We start from the raw sequence: 11,856 nt of genomic DNA, 5'->3' as shown, positions 1-11,856 counted from the left end.
CAAACATCACACACAGAGTATGTACAGAACCTCAAGTCACGACTTGAAGACAGCTACAAGATAGCAATTGAAAATGCTGCAAAAATAGCACACAAGAACAAAATGAGGTATGACAGGCGTGTGACTGCTTCGGACTTGGAAGCTGGAGACCGAGTATTGGTTAGAAACGTTCGCATTCGAGGAAAACATAAGATTTCAGACAAGTGGGAGTCAGTTGTCCATGTGGTGGTGAAGAGAGCAGGTACCCTGCCCGTCTACACAGTCAAACCTGAAAATCAGGATGGTCCTTTAAGAACACTGCATAGGGACTTACTCCTTCCATGTGGTTACTTGCCTACAGAGGTCAACAAGGCGCCTGACCCGCAGCCCGCAAGGTGCAGGCCAGCAACACGTGCAAATCCTACTGTGGATGAGAATCATTTCTCAGACGATGAAGATGAAATCATTCCTGTTTACTGTTTCAGAGAACCCCCAAATGCTCAGTTTCCCACAGTCCATGACAGTCTAGTGCAGCCTGATCCAACTATGTCTACTGTGCAGGATAAACAGCATACTGAGTCCTGTAAATGCTCAAAATGTTGATTGCACTCCTGAAATGAACAAACCACCTGATATGTCCAATGGTGCCTCAGACAGTCCCCTCACACTTAATGATCCTAACTGCCACCACTACAACACTGAGGACCTACTTACCGAAAGAGTTATGCTTGATGACCAAGTTGATGAAATCGTTATGACCGAAAGTAACTTACCTGCTAGTAAAAACCCTGTGGAGGAACAAAACTTACCTGATGATGACATTCAAATTGAGCAGCTTCCAGTGTTCTCTGAAATGTTAGAGAGTGAAAAGGAGATGAGTCGCAATGGAAGTAAAGAACCAGAAGAGGAAATAAAGGATACAACAGTCAGGAGATCAGAGAGAAACCGTCAGCCGTCAAAGAGACTTGACTATACTGAACTTGGAAACCCCTTTGTCACAGTGGTTAAATCATTCTTTCAGGGGTTAACCACAGCTGTGGCTGACATTTTAAGTGAGGGTGAAAACTCATATCCTTCTGTCCTGTACCCTGAGATACAAACAGTTCAACCATTGCCATGTACAGGGACGTACATGAGTTCAAAGGGGGAGGGTGTAGCCAAGTTTAATAATGAGAAACCCTATCTAGCTGTCTAACCCAGTCATGAAAGAGTTAACTTTTATTTTGTATCTTTGATGGACTTGTAAGTGAGCCAATGGGGAAATTCTATGAGGCACTGAGCTGACCAATCAGCTGCCAGCTAGGCTCCGTTACAGTTACGCCTCTAGTTTTGCGTCACTGCACGTTCTTTTGGCGCTTGCACTTGAACATAGGAGGCTGCGTTATCTGCTTGGTAAGATGAGAAAACAATATGCAGTGAATTAAACCAGTTCTGTAATCATTATTGCTTATACTGACTATACCTTGTTGTAATATAGAGTGTAAACGAAAGCTGTGCCTGAATCCACTGTTGTCACGGAGCTAAAGGCAGTGAGTTCCGTTAAAATGGTGAGTTGTGCATCTGAGTTTGCTAATATTCATGCTAACAGGCCAGGCTTTTGATGCCCATTTTTGTATTTAACCTAGTTGCTGAGTTTATGAGTTCGCTAGCATCTATGTTAATCTGTGTTAATGGGTGAATCAATGCAAAGGTGCTCATCGTGTAAAGCTAAAGGTGTAAAGCCTGCTGTGTGCATATGTTAATGAGGTAATTAGCCACAATAGGCTAGCGAAATACTGGTTAATGTCTTTGAAACCAACAAATTATTTTGTTTGTGGGTTATAAAAAGAAATGTTAACTTTTCATACTGTTATTAAATAGTTAGTTTGTTAAATAATGATGTTAGAAATTGTGGATTTAATTGTGGTCACTGAAGCTTAAAGAGGTAAATTTTTAGTGCATTCTTTCCACTGTTACCGGTGCAGAGGGGGATAAATAAGCACACTAATGCCTTAATGCCTCTAATTGAAAGTGATACAATTTGATTAATGTTTACATGCAATTCATGCAGTTTTATTCTGCATACTGTTAATGTTACTACCGTAAGGTTTCATAAAACTTGAATTTGAAATGTCTCTTTATGAAGGATGCAATTTATGTAAATTTATTTTTGATACTAGAGAGAAATTCATATTGTTTTGATACCTGAGAAGAAACATAAGAGCTGTTGTACAACGAGAGAAATATTTTTATATTGCATTATGGGTGTACTGAAATATTATCTCATTTTATTTTGTAGTAGCCTGTAGCAGTCCATTTATTCACTGAATGGTAATTGATAGAAATGATTTGGCCTTATTTATAGGTCAGGTTTTGGTAAGAGTTGGGAACATCGTGCAGAGATCATTTCCATGGAGTGATACAGATCCAGACGTTCCAGACGTTCTTCCAGAGATTCATTGATTCCCAGTCCGGGTGGCTGGGTGGCGAGCCAATCGTGTTTGACAACGAATCAAATTGCTTCAGACGAACTGCCCGGATCATCCTCTTCATCTTCATTGTGGTAGGACAAACACTAACTCAACCTAAAAAAAAAGGGCCCCAACGGTGAAACTGAACTCTTGTCAACCAAGGCAAGCTGAACCGAGGACGAACTGAGCTCAAAGATACTGAAACGAAAAGAGGGTTTTGTTTTGTTTTGTTTATGTGCGCACTTTATTATTTTAGTTTGTTATTTTTCATAAATGTGTTTTCTTTCTTTGTATGTATGTTCCACCCTGTGAATTTAATACAGGTTATCTAAACTGTCATTCTGGTGTGGCATTTTTTTTCATATTGATATTAAATTCTCAGGCTCTTAACAATTTAGCGTCTTCTGATTCTGGTCCAAATCATATTCATGATAGCCTCTACGACCACTTAGACTATTAAACCTATGTACATTATTTCTACTACTTCGTAATAAGGGTTACATTGACATTCTGACAATACATTTTTTTATGCTAGATATCCCCATTTAGCATGTTATGTTTTGAGGTTAATTTTTAATTAGATGTTTGATAATTATAGCCTATACTTTTTAAATATTGTTTATCCTTATTATTATTTAATGGGCCTAACCGTAAATTAGAAACAAAACACCTAAGTGTACACTTAGAAGAGTAAAAATGACAGAAGGTTACGTTAATTCAACTTTATTAAAACTGCATGGCAATCAATTTGCACTTCCAAAAGTCATAAATTTGTGGAAAAAACCCGAAATAAACGAATATACAAATTTATTTTAAGTATAATAAAATTAAACATAAAAAGCAAAGGCAGATCAGAACATTTAATAAACAAAACCGGGTTCTGTACATGGCAGACAGGGGAGCGTAACGTTAGTCGAAAGCCGGGCGATAAAGGAGGATACATCCACAAATCCAGAGGAGCAAAACTAAATAGCAGACAAATCAAAGGAAAAACTAAACATGTGTGCAAGCGGTTACCAAACATTTTTTTTCTCTGTGAGTTTTCAAAAAAAGAAAAAAACATTAACGTGCACCAAGTCTATGCGCTTAAGTTGCTGTCTGTTTGGTTTCCATGGTGACGCGTCTAGCTTGTTGCGTGACACACCGCAGCCACAACAGCGCTGAATGAATTCTGCTTTTATGTCATTTTTCCTTTTTTACATTTGTTAGCTATGGCATGAAATATCTGATATTCCGATTGTCAAATATATGCAACGCAATAAATATATATATATATATATATATATATATATATATATATATATATATATATATAACGCAAAGTATTGCAAGAAAAAGGCTAAATGAATGCGATCTTTAGACATTTTTTTAAATACTCGACGGGCCGGATTAAACAGCCTAACGGGCCGTATGTGGCCCGCGGGCCGTAGTTTGCCCACCCCTGGTTTAAAGGGATACTTCACCTCTGGGAAGATGAATGTGTATTTAAAATAGGTCATTTAAGTAGAAGAAATGTGAAGAAATTTTTGAATTTGGAGCTTTCTAGACTGAGAAAAGCCAGAAAATGTATTTTTGGCTTATGTGGATGAAAGACAACAACTCCCAGAATGCACTTGCTTCGCTGTCTTAGGAGGCCACGCCTACCGGTAAGAGTGCGCAGTTTAAAACAACAAAGCTAGCCTACGTGATGAGTTTGCGAGGGATTTAGAGATAGCCCAAAATGTCCGGGATTCGGCTTTTGCGTTCTACAGTCGCCATTCATTCATCATGTTTACTGTGGCGAGCAGGACGAGGCTGACGGCCGCGGGAGAACAGCGCAAGGCCGGTGGCGAGATTACTGAGACGCGCCGGGTCTCCCATCTCTCACGGAGGAGCGGGAATTTTTCTTAGCAATGGTAAAACGCACATCAACCGATCACTTGTTTAGCGTTCATGTAAACACTACATTCAAATTCACCAATCGGAATGAATTCAGTTAGATTGAAACAAAAGGTGTGCATGTAAACAAGGAATAGCGACCGCAGAAAGCAAAAGCTGAATCCCGTACATTTTGAACGATCTCGCCCGCCGGACAAGTCCGGGTAAAGGAGGATGGTTACTTACTCAGCTTTCTCCTACTATTCAGCTTTCTCCACAGAACAAGAGCCTGCTAGTTTAGCTTCCAAAGAAAGACAGCTGACACTGTGTACATTCTGTGAGTGAGATCCCACCCTGTATGGGCGGGCTGAAAACATGCGGAACAACGCCATCTACTGGCTGTAGTCTTTAGCCTCTGGCCAGAAAATCCTCCGATGACGCAAAATGACGATTTTTGCGTCATCGGAGGATTTTTTCCAGACAAAAAATACATAAATCTCTTGTCTCAGGGGGATATGAGGGTGGAAAGCACGGTAATTCGAAAATACTACAGGTTTTCTACTAATACAAAGCTTAATGCTAAATCCTGAAGTAACCCTTTAACAAAACACATAATTTTGTTACAAAGGATGCCAAAAACAAAGATAATCAAGTGATGTAGTTTTAACCATCACATAGATTAGCAAAAATGATTATATTTTTATAGAGTTTATTTTTTTTCACCAATGATAATTTCTTGCCACAGAACAAACATTCTGAATTATGATTTTATTTTTGCACATTGTAGATAAAATCATTTAAGACGCACACAGACATCAAGAATTAGCATATGAATCTCAACAATGGTGACATGCTTCGTGCAGCAATGCATGCTGGGAACCACCATATTATAAAACTAATGGCTCCCAGCATGCATTGCAGCATACAATGTCACCATTGTAGTGAATCATAAGCTGATTCTTGATGTTAGTGTGTGTTTATTTTCTCTCAATGTATTTAGAAATGAAAATTCAGAATGTTTGATCTTTGGCAAAAAATTTTTTTTGAAAGTATTGATCATTGATTTTGGTCAGTTATGACATTTGCCAAACAATAATGTTATTTTTAAATTCTTTATGGTGATGAAATATATATCATATTTTTGGGTATGGTTTCCTTTGCAACAAATTATGTGTTTTAGTAAACACTGTTACAAAGACAACAACTATCTTAAAAATATTTATATATGTATGGTCAAACCACCCAACTAGAGGAAACACTGATCACCATAATGGTAACCACACATTTTCAATAAAACTTCAACATCTAAAAATGTGTTCATTCTCAAAAAGAACTTCTGTAGATGAATGACAGAAATAAGGTCAAACTGGTTTGTAATAAGAGAGATTTCATGTCTTTTCAGTTGATTTCATCTAAAGCTGTGTCTTTAAGTCATTTGTAGTTCTTGTGTTTCTCTTTTCTTCAGTGATTCTGCTTGTTATCATCAGGTGTCTTCAATAATCGAACAATCAACACTCAATTAATGACTTAATTATCTAATTAACTCTAACACTGCTTCAGTGTTACTTTTAACACCCTGCTGGTGGTTCCCATATAAACACCGAGCGGTGTTAATTTAACACCGGGGAATTTACTGTGTTCTTTCCTTCAGTGATTCTGCTTGTTAACAGGCTTATTAAGGCTGAGATGACTCAATATTTAATATATACAGACTTTGTGGCTCCGATAAGGTCCAGTTCTGGTTTATTTCTTTGCTCTTGGCTGACTTGTGGCATTGCTATGGCCTGCTTGTGGTCCAGATATGGCAAACAGGAGCGGTCCGCCCAAGGGCTGTCATTCCACGCTGCATGTGGGCCAGATCATCGTTCCCCATGTGCCAGATGTGGGCCGGATCTGGGCCGTCACAATGTTGCTATGTGGCTGAGCGTACTGCGCAGCCTCAAACTGAGCTTGACGACGTAGATGTGACGTGAGCAACCTGTCTGACAGTTGTAAGTCTTCTAGTACCTGTGCCAAGAGAAATCTGAATCATTCCCTTCTGAATCTTGCAGACACGGAGAGCGTGAGTACACAGCAAAAACTCCAGTGTTAAATTAATGGGAGTGTATATGAGTCCACACTCAAGAGTGTAAAGTGTTAAAATATGAGTGTTAAATTAACACTCAAGAGTGTTAAAGGTAATGAGCTAATTAAGTGATTAGTTTAGTGATGATTGATCATTATTGAAGACACCTGATGTTAACAAGCAGAATCACTGAAGGAGAAAATCAGGTAACGCTTTAGATTACAGCCCGGAAAGTACTGCGTAATTAAAATGAAAGTACAGTGTAACTTTCGGTAATTACAGTGTACCTATAAAGTACTTACGTGTAAGTATAGGGGAACAATATGTAAAGTCTTGGGAATAAAGGTGTAACAACCAGGAAAATACTGCGTTATTAAAACGAAATTACAGTGTAACTTTTGGTAATTACAGTGTACCTATAAAGTGCGTACGTGTAAGTATAGGGGAATAATATGTAAAGTTTTGGGAATAAAGGGGTAACAACCAGGAAAATAACAAATTATTTAGGCAAATTATTTAGACTGTAAGTATTCCATGTAGTAACAGGGTATGACATTGCGGGCTGTAAATTAAAGTGGTGCTTCTTACCTTCTTGTTCCGTGTAGTTACAGGGTAAGTATGACATTGCGGGCTGTAAATTAAAGTGGTGTTTCTTACCCTCTTGTTTCATGTAGTTACAGGGTAAGTTTGACATTGCGGGCTGTAAATTAAAGTGGTGTTTCTTACCCTCTTGTTTCATGTAGTGACAGGGTAAGTATGACATTGCGGGCTGTAAATTAAAGTGGTGCTTCTTACCCTCTTGTTTCATGTAGTTACAGGGTAAGTACAATAAAAAACACATGTACACACAATCTGACATCACTTGGAAAACCTTTATTTGAAAAACAACTTATTTCAAAACAGATTTACAACATATTACACTTCTTATTTATTTAATTTATTTAATTTATTATCATTTTTTTAAATCAACTTTTCATTTCAAATTCTAAAGTCCTGACAGAAAGTAGCATGTTTTGTCCTTTTTTGTTTCTCTTGCATGGCTTCCTCCTCCTCTTGGTCCTCCTCTTTTTCTATCGTTCCACTGATTATTAGCCTAATCTTAAAGAGTCTTTTTCTATTCTGTATTATGTATTAAAAGAAAATACAGTACACCCAGAAATGTTCTCATAATTTACTCATCTTTTCGCTACCGACCAACTTTCACCAGCGAGTGCATGAGAGTCGGCTTCATAGGGGCGGCTTGAATGGCTTCGCGTTTTGTGAAGCTTTCAGCGTTCATTGCATTCTCGCGGGAGTTTGATGTGAAACGTGCACGAGAACTGGTGTCTCTGTTCTTCTGCATGGTTTGTTTTTCATTATTATTATCTGTTATTGTTTGTATTTTGTTGTGAGCCATAATAAAAACATTTAAAAAAATAATAATTCAACATTGGTTTTTCGGTGCGCTTACGTCACGCTTTAAGCCTCTGTTATACTCCAGTTTGGACGCGTACACGACAGCTGCGCAGCTCGGACGCGGACAACTTGTATTTATACTTTCTCTCAACCCTCTCATGAACGCGCAGGTGACAGTTGGTCGGAAGCGATAGTCAACAGTTTAAAAATGTAAAATATTTGGTATTTTTCTTACAAACGCTTATCGTTTCACTTCAGAAGAAGAGGAACAAGAGGAGGAGGAAACCAAGCAAGAGAAACAAAGTGCTGTAAATCCGTTTTGAAATAAGTTGTTTTTCAAATAAAGTTTTCCGAGTGATATCAGATTGTGTGTGTACATGTGTTTTTATTGTACTTACCCTGTAACTACATGAAACAAGAGGGTAAGAAGCCCCACTTTAATTTACAGCCCGCAATGTCATACTTACCCTGTAACTACATGAAACAAGAGGGTAAGAAACACCACTTTAATTTACAGCCCGCAATGTCATACTTACCCTGTAACTACACGGAACAAGAGGGTAAGAAACACCACTTTAATTTACAGCCCGCAATGTCATACTTACCCTGTAACTACACGGAACAAGAGGGTAAGAAACACCACTTTAATTTACAGCCCGCAATGTCATACTTACCCTGTAACTACACGGAACAAGAGGGTAAGAAACACCACTTTAATTTACAGCCCGCAATGTCATACTTACCCCGTAACTACATGAAACAAGAGGGTAAGAAGCACCACTTTAATTTACAGCCCGCAATGTCATACTTACCCTGTAACTACATGGAACAAGAGTATATTTTCCCAGCATAAAAAAAAAAAAAAAAGTTGCAATAGTTTTACTTGCCTTGAAACTTAATCAGTGCACCTTTGCAATAATAACAAATTAGCCTACTTTATAAATGCACTGATATGTACCCCGTGATTTAAAAAAAGCCTTTATGTATTTTTGTACACTATTATTACAAAAAGGTGCAGTGTATGTACTCGCTAAATTGCTCCCAAAAGTAAGATTCTAAAATACTTAGTCTAAATAATGTGCCTAAATAATTTGTTATTTTCCTGGTTGTTACCCCTTTATTCCCAAGACTTTACATATTGTTCCCCTATACTTACACGTAAGTACTTTATAGGTACACTGTAATTACCGAAAGTTACACTGTACTTTCATTTTAATTACGCAGTACTTTCTGGGCTGTAATCTAAAGCGTTACCGAAAATCACAAATTGTAAGTTACCATTATGGTGATCAGTGTTTGCTTTAGTTGGGCTCTTGACCCTTATACATTTACTTTAAATTTTGTTTGGCTGTTGTGTCTTATAACTGCCAGTTGAACAAAGAAAAAAAGTGATCTGATGGTGTTGGTTATATTATGACAATCATCATTTGAAAATGATCACTGAACTCATTAAGATCCTTATTTCTGACTTAGATTTATGTTGTTGATTACAGCATAACTGTGAATCTGCATAAATATCCAGAATTTTAGATATAATACAAAGGATTTCTTAAAAGTTGTTTTGAAAAAAAAAAAAACTTTCTTTTAGGCACACACAGATGTCAAGATTCAGTCTATGCATCTCAACAATGGTGACGAGCAGAATATTCAATTAGGAAAAGTAAATTACATAGACAATTTAGATCATAATTTATTCATACCGCAATGCATGATGGGAGCCATTAATGAGTTGTGATTGGTGGCAGACACTGCAACATGCTTTATTATTGTCACCATTGTTGAGATTCACAGGCTGATTATTGATGTCTGTGTTTCTAAATAAATTCATTTGAAAGTCTTTTGATCAGAACAATGATTATGAAATATTTTTGGATTATATGAAAAATACTGAAAATCATGTGCTGTAGAATCACAGAGCTGCTGTAATTAACAAGGTAAGCCATCTCAATAAGTTTTGTTTTACGGATCACAACATGATTATGTCAAAACATAACCAACACCATCAGATCACATTGTCTCTTTGTTCATCTGACTGTTATAAATCAATAACAGCAGACAAGCAAAATTTAAAATAAACATATAAGTGTCAAGAGTCCAACTAAAGCAAACACCCATCACCTTAATGGTAACTTACAATTAGTGATTTCCTCCTTCAGTGATTCTGCTTGTTAACATCAGGTGTCTTCAATAATGCTCAATCATCACTAAACTAATCACTTAATTATCTCATTAACTTTAACACTTTTGAGTGTTAATTTAACACTCATATTTTTTGCTGTGTAGTAAATGCCGCTCCATCTGAAAGCAGGTGATGGCGATTTACTACTAATCAAGGAACCGGCTTTACTGACGAGATGCGCATAACAATGTGATGCGATATATCGCCCAGCCCTACTTCAGATCAGATTATTTTTCTCGCACTCTATTTGAGTCCCTTTCAAATACCTAACACATTTTGCAGCTTAAAAAAAAAAATAATATATATATATATATATTTTTTTTTTTTTTCAGCAGGGACTTATTTATTCATAATAAACATTTATACTGGGATAAACAGGTCATACAAAAGTGATAAATGAGGCATGAGGGACAAATTGTTCTATTGAAACAGTTCAACTGTTAATATTTAAACTATGTTGTAGTTGTCCCATAAATTCAGGTTGGTGTTTAAAGTGTGTTGTGAAAGATTGAAGTTCAGTGTCTTTTAAATATTTTCTTTAAATACTTCTTTTTAATTATGTCCGTATATGCTGTAAAACAAAGTTCTGATTGTCAAAGCTGTTCTACATGGGAAATAAAAGAAGACAATGACTGTTATTCTTACAGTAAAAAGACTGGTAAAATATCCTTTTCTGTGGCTGGATTTATCGATGCAAAATCAAGAAAGCAGAACTGTTTGCAATATTAAATTGGGTTTGCTTATTTGTGACAGTTGTGCAATTTTGAGTAAAGGTTAGTAAAGGTTTAGATTATTTTTCTCTTTTCCATCTGCTTAAGCTCTCGGGATGAGGGAAAATATCCTCCAGGACCCAAACCACTGCCACTGCTGGGGAACCTGCAACCTTTTACCTTCTACTGTAACATAATTCTATTTTGGTTTAGTTTCATTGTGTTTTTGTTCTGTTTTCCCTGTTCCCAATTGCCTGTGATCCCTGTCATTATTGTCTGACCTAATTTCATATAATGTGTGCTAGATTGTTCCCTTATTTATAGCAAAAAAGCCGGTGTTAAATTAACACTGCTTTGTGTTTATATGGGAACCACCAGCAGGGTGTTAAAAATAACACTGAAGCAGTGTAAGGGTACGTTTACACGACAACAATGTGCTAAAAACAGAAGCGTTTTTTCTTTGTACAGATGACTGCGTTATCAAAACGATCCCCGTTCATATGGATCCATGAAAACGACCAATAACGCTGTAATTTGCATGCCAGACAAGTAGTTGGCGATGTCACTTTGTAAAGAATTTACATTTACTACAGTATTACTTCGTCTTCTGGGTAAATCTTCAAAAAGCTAGAACCATTCACGGTTATCCCAATTTTACAATGACCTCTGATTTAAAGTCCATATTTAATTCCTTTTAGAAAAAGTCACACACACAAAGGCTTTGAAATTATATCATCCTTGAGTCTGTCGTAAGGAACCATTCATTTTTCATGAAGACAACATTTTATATTGTGATGATTTGTGTAATACTAATAACCACTTGTGATGAGGTCTGTATGCCATCATTGGTTTGAATTCTAAAGTTAGTCAAATTTAGTTGGGACTCTTTACACTTGATTGTGTAATGAAGGAAGATTCAACAGACATTATTAACTATGCAAATTCTAAGAAGAACACTGGATAAATGCAAAACAAGCAATACATTAACAAGAACCAACAGATAACTGAACAGAACAAGGGGTGTATATATATACACAGGAGGTAACAAGGACACTATAACGTGAAAACTTTTTCAAATTTATCCACTTGGGAAACCGTTTTCAAAACGCTTTGACTTGATGTTTAACATTAGTTTCTCTCTGTCTGTTGTAGCTGTGTTTGTCATGGCAAGAACAGTCAGAGAAAATGTGATAATACAATGTTGCCTTTATTGATGATTAA

At 36.8% G+C, this 11,856-nt stretch overlaps 1 long non-coding RNA gene across 1 annotated transcript; it reads left to right on the top strand.

The window, feature by feature from the left end:
• Positions 1-561: 561 nt before the first annotated feature.
• LOC311278106 lies at positions 562-2,939 on the top strand. The gene is made up of 3 exons (XR_014625385.1): positions 562-1,371; positions 1,457-1,526; positions 2,324-2,939. It is a non-coding gene; the product is annotated as an uncharacterized lncRNA (long non-coding RNA).
• The last annotated feature ends 8,917 nt before the right edge of the window (positions 2,940-11,856 follow it).

This window comes from Rutilus rutilus (assembly GCF_951802725.1).
Source record: "Rutilus rutilus genome assembly, chromosome: 1".
In the NCBI taxonomy this organism is placed as follows: Eukaryota; Metazoa; Chordata; class Actinopteri; order Cypriniformes; family Leuciscidae; genus Rutilus; species Rutilus rutilus.
The sequence above is the reverse complement of the archived record's forward strand: the minus strand, read 5'-3'. Positions and strand labels throughout refer to the sequence as shown.